The sequence below is a fragment of the Macadamia integrifolia genome, chromosome 9, assembly GCF_013358625.1.
Source record: "Macadamia integrifolia cultivar HAES 741 chromosome 9, SCU_Mint_v3, whole genome shotgun sequence".
Lineage (NCBI taxonomy): Eukaryota > Viridiplantae > Streptophyta > Magnoliopsida > Proteales > Proteaceae > Macadamia > Macadamia integrifolia.
In genome coordinates, this window is record NC_056565.1 from 27,439,265 (window position 1) to 27,450,053 (window position 10,789).

Genomic DNA, 10,789 nt, shown 5'->3' on the forward strand with positions numbered 1-10,789 from the left:
CACTATTCAAGAGGATGATTACTAACCCGTAGCCACAAGAGTCCGCAGGAAGGAAGTGGATCGGAAGTTCGGAACTCGGAAGGAGTGAGGTAGCCAGTAGCTCGTAGCCTCAAGACGGCAAGAGTTCACAGAATGGCAAAAGCCGCAGAACCAAAAGATGCCGTAAGTGAAAAGTGGAAACCCAAAAGGCCAAAACCGTGAGATGGGTCTACAAGCTAAGAAGCCTGAGATGTGTTAGTTTTTTCAGAGAGGACGACGTGCAGAAATTGGTTTTCAGAGAGGGTAAGAGATGGGAGGGATTTGGTTTCCAAAGAAGATGAGATTTGGTTTCGATTTTCGAATCACGCGGACTTCAAAGTTCGGTTTTTCTTTTTTATGTTTTGTTTTGTTTTTTTTTTTTTTTTTAATAAGTGGTTTAATGGTAACTGAATAATTCGGTTTAATCCGGTTCGTCACTCTTTATTCGTGTTTTATATTCACTTTTGAAAAAACCGTGAATTTTACCGATTTTTATTTTTTATTCGGATTCGGTCAGAATTTTTCATTTAATTCAGAAAAATTCGATTCGGACAATAATTCACGAATTATTTGGCCGAATTGCTAACTAGGGCTCATACACAAAGGGTAGAAAAATGATACCTCCCACCCATTTGAAATCCAAAAAACTGTTTCTAGTAATACCCATGTGTTTCCTCATTAGGTGCAGAAATTGCACAATTAGTGAGTATTTTTTTCCCGTGAATAAAATAAGGGGAAAAGAACGCCTCATGGCCCTAACACCAACGCAATGACAAGTAAAGAACTATGTATAGGCATCAACAAGGGGAAGGAATTTGTATTTTACAAGGGTTGGGGGGTCATTTCACCCCCTCTGTGTCTGGACATAGGCGTGATCAAATAGAGTAATTACGTTGCCCATAAACTATTTTTTTATTCAACAATGTAAATAAATTAAAATAAACATTTTTTTAATTTTCTTATTCAACAAATCTTATCCCTCTTCCACACTTTTCTTGTTCTCTCAGTCTCTCTCCCTCAATAACCAATCGCTTTCCCTAACAACTTTCTTCTTCTTCATCATCATCTTCTCCACCTCCTCCTCCTCCTCCTCCTCCTCCTCCTCCTCTCTCTCTCTCTCTCTCTCTCTCTCTCTCTCTCTCTCTCTCTCTCACTCAGACACACACACACAAAACCGCTCTAACCTATGTTGTTCAAGTTCCTAGAGTATCTAGAAAGTGAACTCGATGTACCTCTATGGATGCAACTTTTGGTCAAAATTTGTATATAGCTCTACGACTCTACTAGCGACAGATGACTGGAGCAATTGTACTTGGCTCCTTAAGGCCTTGTTTAGTTGCACTTATGTTCCAAAAGAATATTCTTTCCATATAAGTTTTCTTTCCGATTCCATGTTGTGAGAACATCCTGGTGGAACAAAAATAATGTGGTAAAACTATTCCAAAAGTGTAGTGTTTCAAGAATAGAAAATAACATAAGAAAACTTTTGGCAAATCTTTTACATAATCACTTCTTAACACTACAACCAATAATTACGTAAATGTCATTATGCTCACACTTAATCCAACTAATTGTAAATATATTGTCCACTATCATGGTTGTCACTATAACCAATTTTATTAAAATTATATTTATTGAAAATAAACTTCCACCTTAAGATCACTTTTCTAGAGCAGATCAAGAAATTGCCTTGTTATATATTTTGATGTTGCAAAACTCAAATGATTACAAAATCCAATAAAATTGACAAAGCATGTGTACACATCAACAACGTGCAAGATCGCTTTTGCATAGTAAAACAACAAAACAAAAATCCTCCTCAGAATCACTTTCACAAAGTGGGATCGAAAAATTTCCTTCTACATTTTTTTATGTTTTCAAAAAATCAAATGATTATGAAATCGAATACAGTAATCAAAGCATGTGATATGACAAATTAACAACGTACAAAATCACTTTTGCAGCACAGGATTAGGAAAAAACACTTCCACCTCAGAAGCACCTTTTCAAAGCACTATTAAGAATTGCCTTGTTACATATTTTGATGTTTTCAAAACTCAAATGATTATGAAATCCAATAAAATAATCAAATCATGTGTTATTGACACATCAATGGAGTGCAAGATCAGTTTTGCAAAGCATGATTGGGAAGACACTTCCACCTCATAATCAATTTTCCAAAGCAAGATTAGAAATTTCTCTGTTACATATTTTGATGTTTCAAAAACTCAAATTATTATAAAATTTAATAAAATAATCAAAAGGTTGCGTTTGGTTGTAATTTCATTCTGCAACAAAAATCTTGAAGAGGATCACTCTCGCAGAGTGGAATTGCAACTAAAGAAATGAGGCTTATGGATAAGGATAAATGTCACACCCCGTTTACACAGAACCAGGCCAGTGACCGGGTTAACACCGGTTAACCCAAAACTGCCAGGATCATCTGATACAGTATTCCACCACAGCATACACACAACTAAGAAAGTGCTCATCAGTTCAATGGAAGACTTGGTTTACCTGTAAATATTCCCATAATACTTGATACCCGAATTGTAATATAATAGTTAAATACATATGGGCCCGAAGGCATGATATTTACACAATAAGAGTACAATTCACATATCAAGTACACAAGGAATCATAAAAAATCAGAGTTAGCTCAGCTCGGTATTAGAAGTAGGGCTCAGCTCGGTATCAAAAGGTAGAGCTTAGCCTGGTATCAGAAGGTAGAGCTCAGCTCGGTATCAGGAGGTAGAGCTCAGCTCGGCATCAAAACTACAGTCCCGCAGCACAACTCTGGCACGAACAATCAGTGCCGTGCTCTAACTCCTCAGGGACCCACCAATCCTCTTCAGGGAACTCAATCGTGGGACCCAACTCGTGCTCGTCGGATGGATGACCTGTAAAATCATCTAAAAGAGGTGCACACATGGGATGAGCTCACTAGCTCAGTAAGTGGAAAGAGGGACCACACAGCAGTCCACACAACAAATCACAATCATATGCACTATATGCTATGTGGTACATTTTAAATCACATCCACCTAAGCAACATTACTAAGTCTTTGGTTTAGTGCTACTACAACCACAGTGCACATATACTCCAGGTACGAGCCACGAACTCCATCCCGCGATACGCCCATAGGGCTGTTGGAGAAAGCCCATCGTGAGTACTCGAAAAAATAAAACATGCCGACCACCGGCTCTCAACATAAAGTAAATGACTGAAATTAAAGGAGCTGACTCTAGCAATTTAAAAGCAGTACGATTGGCCCTCTTGAATATACCACCGGGGTTACCGACTGTCCTAATGACCAGCCAGGCGTAATGTCTAACCGCCACAGTGACCCGACAATCGCGACCACTGCTTCCCCCCAAATGGTAACCCAACACCTTAACCCCTGTTGGAAAGGATCGTAGCACGGGAAGATGATAATCCTAAACCGCATGTTCCTATATGACAATAGTATGATTGCATAGTACCACCGCGTCCCATACCACGGGCCACCAATCCACTTGTTTCCAAGCCTACTACGGCATCTAGTCTATTAATGCATCATGCACAATCCTAAACCGCATGTTCCTATATGACAATAGTATGATTGCATAGTACAACCGCGTCCCATACCACGGGCCACCAATACACTTGTTTCCAAACCTACTACGGCATCTAGTCTATTAATGCATCATGCACAATGATGTCAGCATTCATCACATAAGCATATCATCACTTGGCATTTAGAAAATAAACACAACACCCATGCATAACAATGTGGGATGACTAATCTACATAGCATTTTCATGATGACATGGCTAGACTAAATACGATTAAATGAATGACAAACAATGCCTTGAAATAAGGTCAAACGTCCTCTCCCCACTTACCTGTAGTGTACGAGGACTCACGCTCGGTACGGGTGAGATCCGGTGCGAGAAGCGTAGGATTTGGTGAACCTATCATGAGTGAGCGGGGTTAGTATTTCACCACTTGGGATCAAGATTAACATAATCCAATGACAAGATCATGTTTAGAATTCTAAAAGAAGGTCACACGTCTGTTTTGGGTCCAATCGGACATAAAAATCACGTTCGAAGCCTCTCGGGTGGGTCGGACAACCCACCTGTCTGACCCACCAGTCAAACCCCCCCATCTTGACCGGAGGTAGGTCGACCCACCTGTCGGCCCGTCGGTCTAACCTGTCGATTGGGCCCGAGGGTCCTGCTAAGACCGATGGGCAGGGTGGCCCGCCGATCAGCCCATCGATCGGCCCGCTGGTTGGGCCCGTCGGTTGGGCTCGAGGGTCCTGCCCTCTTAGGCCGGTGTCCACAGGCGGGCCAAATGGCCCACCGGTTTGGCCCACCTGTCTTGGCGGGAAACTACTATTTTTTCCCAAACTTCCCCCAACCTTTGGGGATTCAAATGAGGCTTTTCTAAACCCATTCTTCACACATTCAAGGTCTCATAAGATGGTTCTAACCTAGATCTAGGTTAGATTTAAGAAATGGGAAGCCATCTTACCTTCTTTGCTCAAGAACTCCTTCAAAACCCCAAAATCACTTCCAATCACCAATGCTCTTGCAGCTGTGGAAACCCTTCTTCAAATCCTTCAAAATCAACACATAAATCATCTATTAAACATTAGATTCATCATTTTAATGGGGATTTACAAGACCTCAAGAAACCCTACCCAAATTAAGGGTTTTACTTGGGTATGGTGAAAGTTTAAAGAACCCAGCCTTTGCTCACCTCTAAACGTGGATCTAGTGTTAGAGATCACTCTTTCGGTGTCGGAATGGGAAGATCAAGCCTCGGCACCGCTGAAATCCATTTCTTCTTCCTCTTCCTTCTCTTCTCCTCTTCTTTCCCTTCTTTGCTCTCTCCTCTTTACTCTTCTCACCAACGTCCGAGTGTCATAAATGAGAAAAGAAAAAGGGAAATTTAAATGCTATTTATACTTCCTAAAATAACTAAGCAATTACATGGGTGGGTCACTCAGGTGGGTGGATGCGCCCACCTGTCCGCCCACCTGAGGGCCGAAACTTAGCCAACAAGTGAAATTTTGACAGAGTTCGACTCTTGGCACGAATCTCACTCATGGCATAAGATATAATATACGTATGTGCCTTAAAATACAGTTTACGTACCTGCTTTACCCGTACATGGCCTTATGATATGTGCATGTACACGGCTTGAGTACACCCATCTCCTCTGGCACTGGCTCGGACTTATCTGGCCAGCCGATGTTTATGGTCACCCTTGCCATCATAGTCTATAAGGAACCCGCCTTAACTCTCTTCGGTTCGGGTCCTGTATGGTTAAACCGGGTCAACCGTGTAATCAAACCGGGTTTAAGAAGTAGGGTATTACATTTACCCCCCCCCCTTTCTGAAAATTTTGTCCTCAAAATTGGCGTGCCTGGTTGTTCAAAAAGATGAGGGTACTTGGCTTGGATTTCATCCTCTTTCTCCCGAGATGCTTCTTTAAGTGAATGATTAGCCCATCGCACCTTTACATAGGAAATGGAGCGGTTGCGAAGGGTCTTCACCTTTCGGTCCAAAATTTCAGCCAGCTGCTTTGTATAAGTCATGTCAGCTGCTAGATATTTTGGTTCCACGGGTAATACATGAGAGGGATCATGAATGTATCGCTTCAGCATGGATACATGAAATACGTTATGAATATCCCCGAGTGAAGGTGGCAGAGCGAGCATGTAGGCTACTAAGCCAACCCGGGCTAAGATCTCAAATGGACCAATGTATCTTGGACTCAACTTCCCCTTTCTGTGAAATCTTTGCAACCCTTTAGTAGGAGAGATCTTGAGAAACACCTTTTCTCCTGGCTGAAATTCAATGTCTTTTCTACGGGTGTCTGCATAGCTCTTTTGACGAGACTGAGCTGCTTTAATCCGTTCTCAAATAACATCGACCTTGTCACAAGTCATCTGTATCATTTCAGGTCCTAACATTTGATGTTCACCTGCCTCATCCCAATACAGAGGGGTTCTGCACTTCTTGCCATATAATGCCTCATACGGAGCCATTCCAATTGTAGCTTGGTGACTGTTGTTATAGGCAAACTCCATAAGGGGTATATATTCTTCCCAACTACCACACATTTCCATTGCACCAGCCCTGAGCATGTCTTCTAATATTTGTATGGTTCGCTCCGACTGACCATCAGTCTGTGGATGGAAAGCAGTACTCAAAATCTGGGTCGTTCATTGTTTGATCTTGAACCTTAACTCTAATCCGCTGCAATTCAAGATCCAAAGGTTGTTTCATTATTATCTCTTGCCTAATAGTCGGATGCACCTGTAGAGCCGTCAAGGATACAGTCAACCATTTAAGGTTTTTTGGTTGACGTTCAAACTCTAAGGTTGCTCCTTCATATAAGAGAGCTTCATCCATTAGCGTCGCCTCTTGTACAAGTGATGGGCTAACTGCTAAGTACGAGAGTGACACAGTCTGTACCTTTTGACTCAACGCATCTGCCACTACATTCGCCTTGTCGGGATGATACTGAATGTCGCAGTCATAATCCTTCATGAGCTCAAGCCATCTCCTCTACCTCATGTTCAAATCCTTCTGGGTGAAAAAGTACTTAAGGCTTTTGTGATCACTGTATATCTCGCACTTCTCCCCATACAAGTAATGTTGTCAAATCTTAAGGGCAAAAATGACTGCGACTAGTTCCAAGTCATGAGTGGGGTAGTTCTTTTCATACTCCTTTAGTTGTTGGGATGCATACGCTATTACCTTACCGCGTTGCATAAGAACACAACCCAAACTGACTTTAGAAGCATCAGTGTAGACTGTCATTCTACCTGTGCCTTCAGAGATGGTCAACATGGGGGCCGACACCAACCTCTTCTTCAATTCCTGGAAATTCTTCTCACATTCCTCTACCCAGTCGAATTTCACACCCTTTTTGGTTAATTTAGTCATTGGCACTGAGATTCGGGCAAAATTCTCAATGAAGCACCGGTAGTATCTATCCAAACCCAAGAAGCTTCTAATTTCAGTGACATTCTTGGGGCTTTCCCATTCTACTACTGCTTTCACCTTATCAGGATCTACCTCGATTCCAGACTTAGACACTACGTGCCCCAGGAATCCAACTTGCTCAAGCCAAAATTCACATTTGCTGTATTTGGCAAACAATCGTTGTTCTCTCAACCTCCGTAACACCATTCTCAAATGTTGGGTGTGCTCCTCTTCTGTCTTAGAGTAGATCAAGATGTCATGAACAAAAATAATTACCCATTTATCGAGTACATCATGAAATACTCGATTCATTAAATCCATGAATGTTGCCGATGCATTGGTTAACCCAAAAGATAACACTAGGAACTCATAGTGACCATACCGAGTCCTGAATGTTGTCTTGGGGATGTCGCTGCTCTTTATCTTGAGCTGATAATAGCCTGATCTAAGGTCTATCTTTGAAAATACCCTTGCACCCTGCAGTTGGTCAAATAAATCATCAATGCGTGGCAATGGATACCGGTTCTTAATGGTTAGCTTATTCAACTCCCGGTAATCAATGCACATATGCAAGCTACCATCTTTCTCCTTGACAAACAATACTGGGGCACCCCAAGGTGAAACACTTGGGCGAATAAACCCCTTTTCCAATAATTCCTGCAACTGCATCTGCAACTCCTTCAATTTAGCTGGTGCCATCCTGTATGGAGCTTTAGACACTGGAGCTGCTCCAGGAACCAAGTCTATGGCAAACTCCAACTCTCTATCAAGCAGTAAATGCATCAGATCATCTGGAAAGACGTCGGGAAACTCTTTAACCACCTTTACCTCTTCTAGAGTTGTAATTCTTGCATCAACATCAAGTACTGATGCTAAGTAGCCCTGACATCCATTCTCCAATAATTTTACCACTTGAAGGGTGGAGACGAGGACCTTTCTCGCCCGTTTCATTTTATCTGCTCGACATACCAATTCTCTTCCTTCGTCATCTGTCACCTTAATCAGCTTTTCAGCACACATCACATTAGCTTGATGAGCCGACAACCAATCCGTGCCCAGTATAACATCAAAATTCTGCATATTGAACTTAATGAGTTGTGCATCAAAGTTCTTCCCACTAATTTCCACTGAGCACAGCCCATACACCTCCTTCAACTGTGTAACTTTACCAATAGGCATACTAACAATCATTCCATGATCTAGGATCCTGGGTGGCATCCCAAGTTTTTTGGCAAATCTCTTAGATACGAATGAATTTGTAGCTCCTGAATCGAATAAAACATAGGCTGGTATGCCCGATATGGATAGGACACCTAGTGTAACAATGCATATAATTTCAGCAGGTCATCAATATTTAACATAAGGAAATTCTTAAATTTAAAATGTACCTGCTACCACTTCTGTGCTGGCCTCAGCTTCCTCAGCTGATAGGGCATACATCCTTCCCTGCGGTTGATTCCCCCGAGTTAAGGGAGGTCGGTATGCAGAGGGCTGGCTGGTCTGACCTGACAGTCTTTTGCATAGTTCCCATAGGAATGGCAATTAAAGCAACGGATCTGAGATATCGGAACTGGGGCCAGGCCCCTCTACACTCGACCCGTTGAAGATGGAGGTTGGGGCGGCCTTGGAACTGTAGGTGCCGCACTAGTGTTCTGGCAAAAAGAGGTGGAGCCCAAACCACCAGCTGGTCTAGGAGGGTAGCCAAATGGCCTATAGGGCTGCCTATAAGTAGGCCCAGAACTGTACAATCCACGGTATGCCTTGGAGGGGTTACCCATATCCGGAAATGGATTTGTTCTCTTCCACGGTCCAGGTGTGAGGGATTGTTCTCCCTTCTGCTTATCCTCCATGGTCTTGGCCTTCTGCACAATCTGGCCATAGTTGGTCAAATCTAAGACCTCAAGTATAGACCCAATGGATGCCTTTAGGCCCTTTAGAAATCTCGCAGCCTTCTCTTCAGCTATCCTCATATGCCTAGGGGCAAAATGGAATAAGCTCTCAAACTGCTGTTGGTACTCAAGGATAGTCTTACCTCCTTGAGTTAAGGCCATATACTTAGTCTCCTTGCGGTCTCTGAAGCTGCGTGGGTAATGATTGTCCAAGAACAACTCCTTGAACTGTTCCCAGGTGGGTTCAGGATGGGCAGCCAACAATATGGGCTTAGAGGCTTGCCACCAAGAGTTGGCCTCTTTCTTGAGTTGTAACCCGCACAAATGAGTTTCTGTGCATCTGTGCACTCATTCACCTCAAATATTTTCTCTAGCTCCTGGATCCACTGGTCTGGCTCTAGAGGATCACTCCCCACCTTAGAGAATACAGGTGGCAAGTTCCTCTTGAATGACTCCACTACCTTTGACGTATTATTCATCGACGGGTAATTAGGAGCATAAGCCGGATAGTAAGAGTATGGAGGGGGCACCCCATACGAAGGAATACTAAATGGCAGAATTGGAGGTGTACCTCCCACTTGTGGCCCCGTTCCAGACCCAACAAGCGGGTCCTGTGGAGTAAGTATCCAGGGAGGTTGACCTGATTGAGAAATGTCCAATTGTTACTGAATAGCAGTCATAAATACTTGTTGTTGCTGAAGCATTTGTTGCTGGAAAGCCTATTGTGACTGCTGAATAATGGTAGCAACATCCCCCAGAGTAATAATCGGTGGAGGGTCCGGAAGTGTAGTCATAGGTGGGTCCCCATGTGCCCCACCCTGACCAAAGGTCTCTGGAGGTTGTGGAAGTGAGGTTTGCCCCACAGAGCGAGACCTCCTGGGATTCGATGGTCGACCGACCGGACAAGGACCATACAGGGTACCTCGTGCATTGCTATCGGATCTAGTACGTACCATCGTATCCCTGTACCTGGAACATATCATACATCACATTGGTTAAACACCAAAGAATTGATATCAGCACACAATTATATGCCAACACACAGGGTATTATAGTGTATGATAGTTTGCAACTAACCGCAACTTGATTCCAAAAATACAGGGTTAGTGCTTTAACAAGTATGTCAATGGTCCCACTTGACCATAACATCTTATTATAAGAATGATAACAATAATCATACTAATAATATTAATAATAATAATAATAAAATCCTATTTTTTTCAAGTTTTCTCACAACCGGCGGGTGACACCGGTGGGCAGGTTGGCCCATCGATCGGCCCGCCGGTCCAAAACTTCAACTGGCGGGCTGACACTAACGAGCAGGGTGGCCCGCCAGTCGGCCCGTCGGTCCTGACTGAACGAAAAACTCGAACAGGGTACTTAAGCCCTGTTCCTCCTTATTTCTTTCATTTCCCTCTCTCTCTCTCTCTCCCAGGCGATTTTGGAGAGCATTTTGACGCTTCCACTCGCGATCTCACTCAACGATCCGGCGCTTTTGGGAAGAATCAACTCCTCTACTCACAAGTAAGTTTCTTCCTCTTCTTCTCAGAACCTGTACTAGGGGGGGTAGAACTCATGTGTAGACCTTAATCTAGGTTCTTTTCCCATGTTTCCTTCCATAGAACAGTGTTTGCATGTGAATGTGATGTTTCTATTGTGATTTATTTCTAGTTTTAGGATTTACTTCTCCATTTTTGAGAGAAACCCCAACCGTGCCCTAGTTTTCCCAGATTTGGGGATTTCTTCAATTCTTGCTCTTTTTCCCCCAATTAATGACTCAAATGCAATGCATTATGCTTGATGTGTACTTAACATGCCGTAGATATCATAGAAAGTACCTTATGTTTGAAATCCCATATCTCCCCATGAAAATCCATCTTTTGTGCCGGGTTTTCTTTG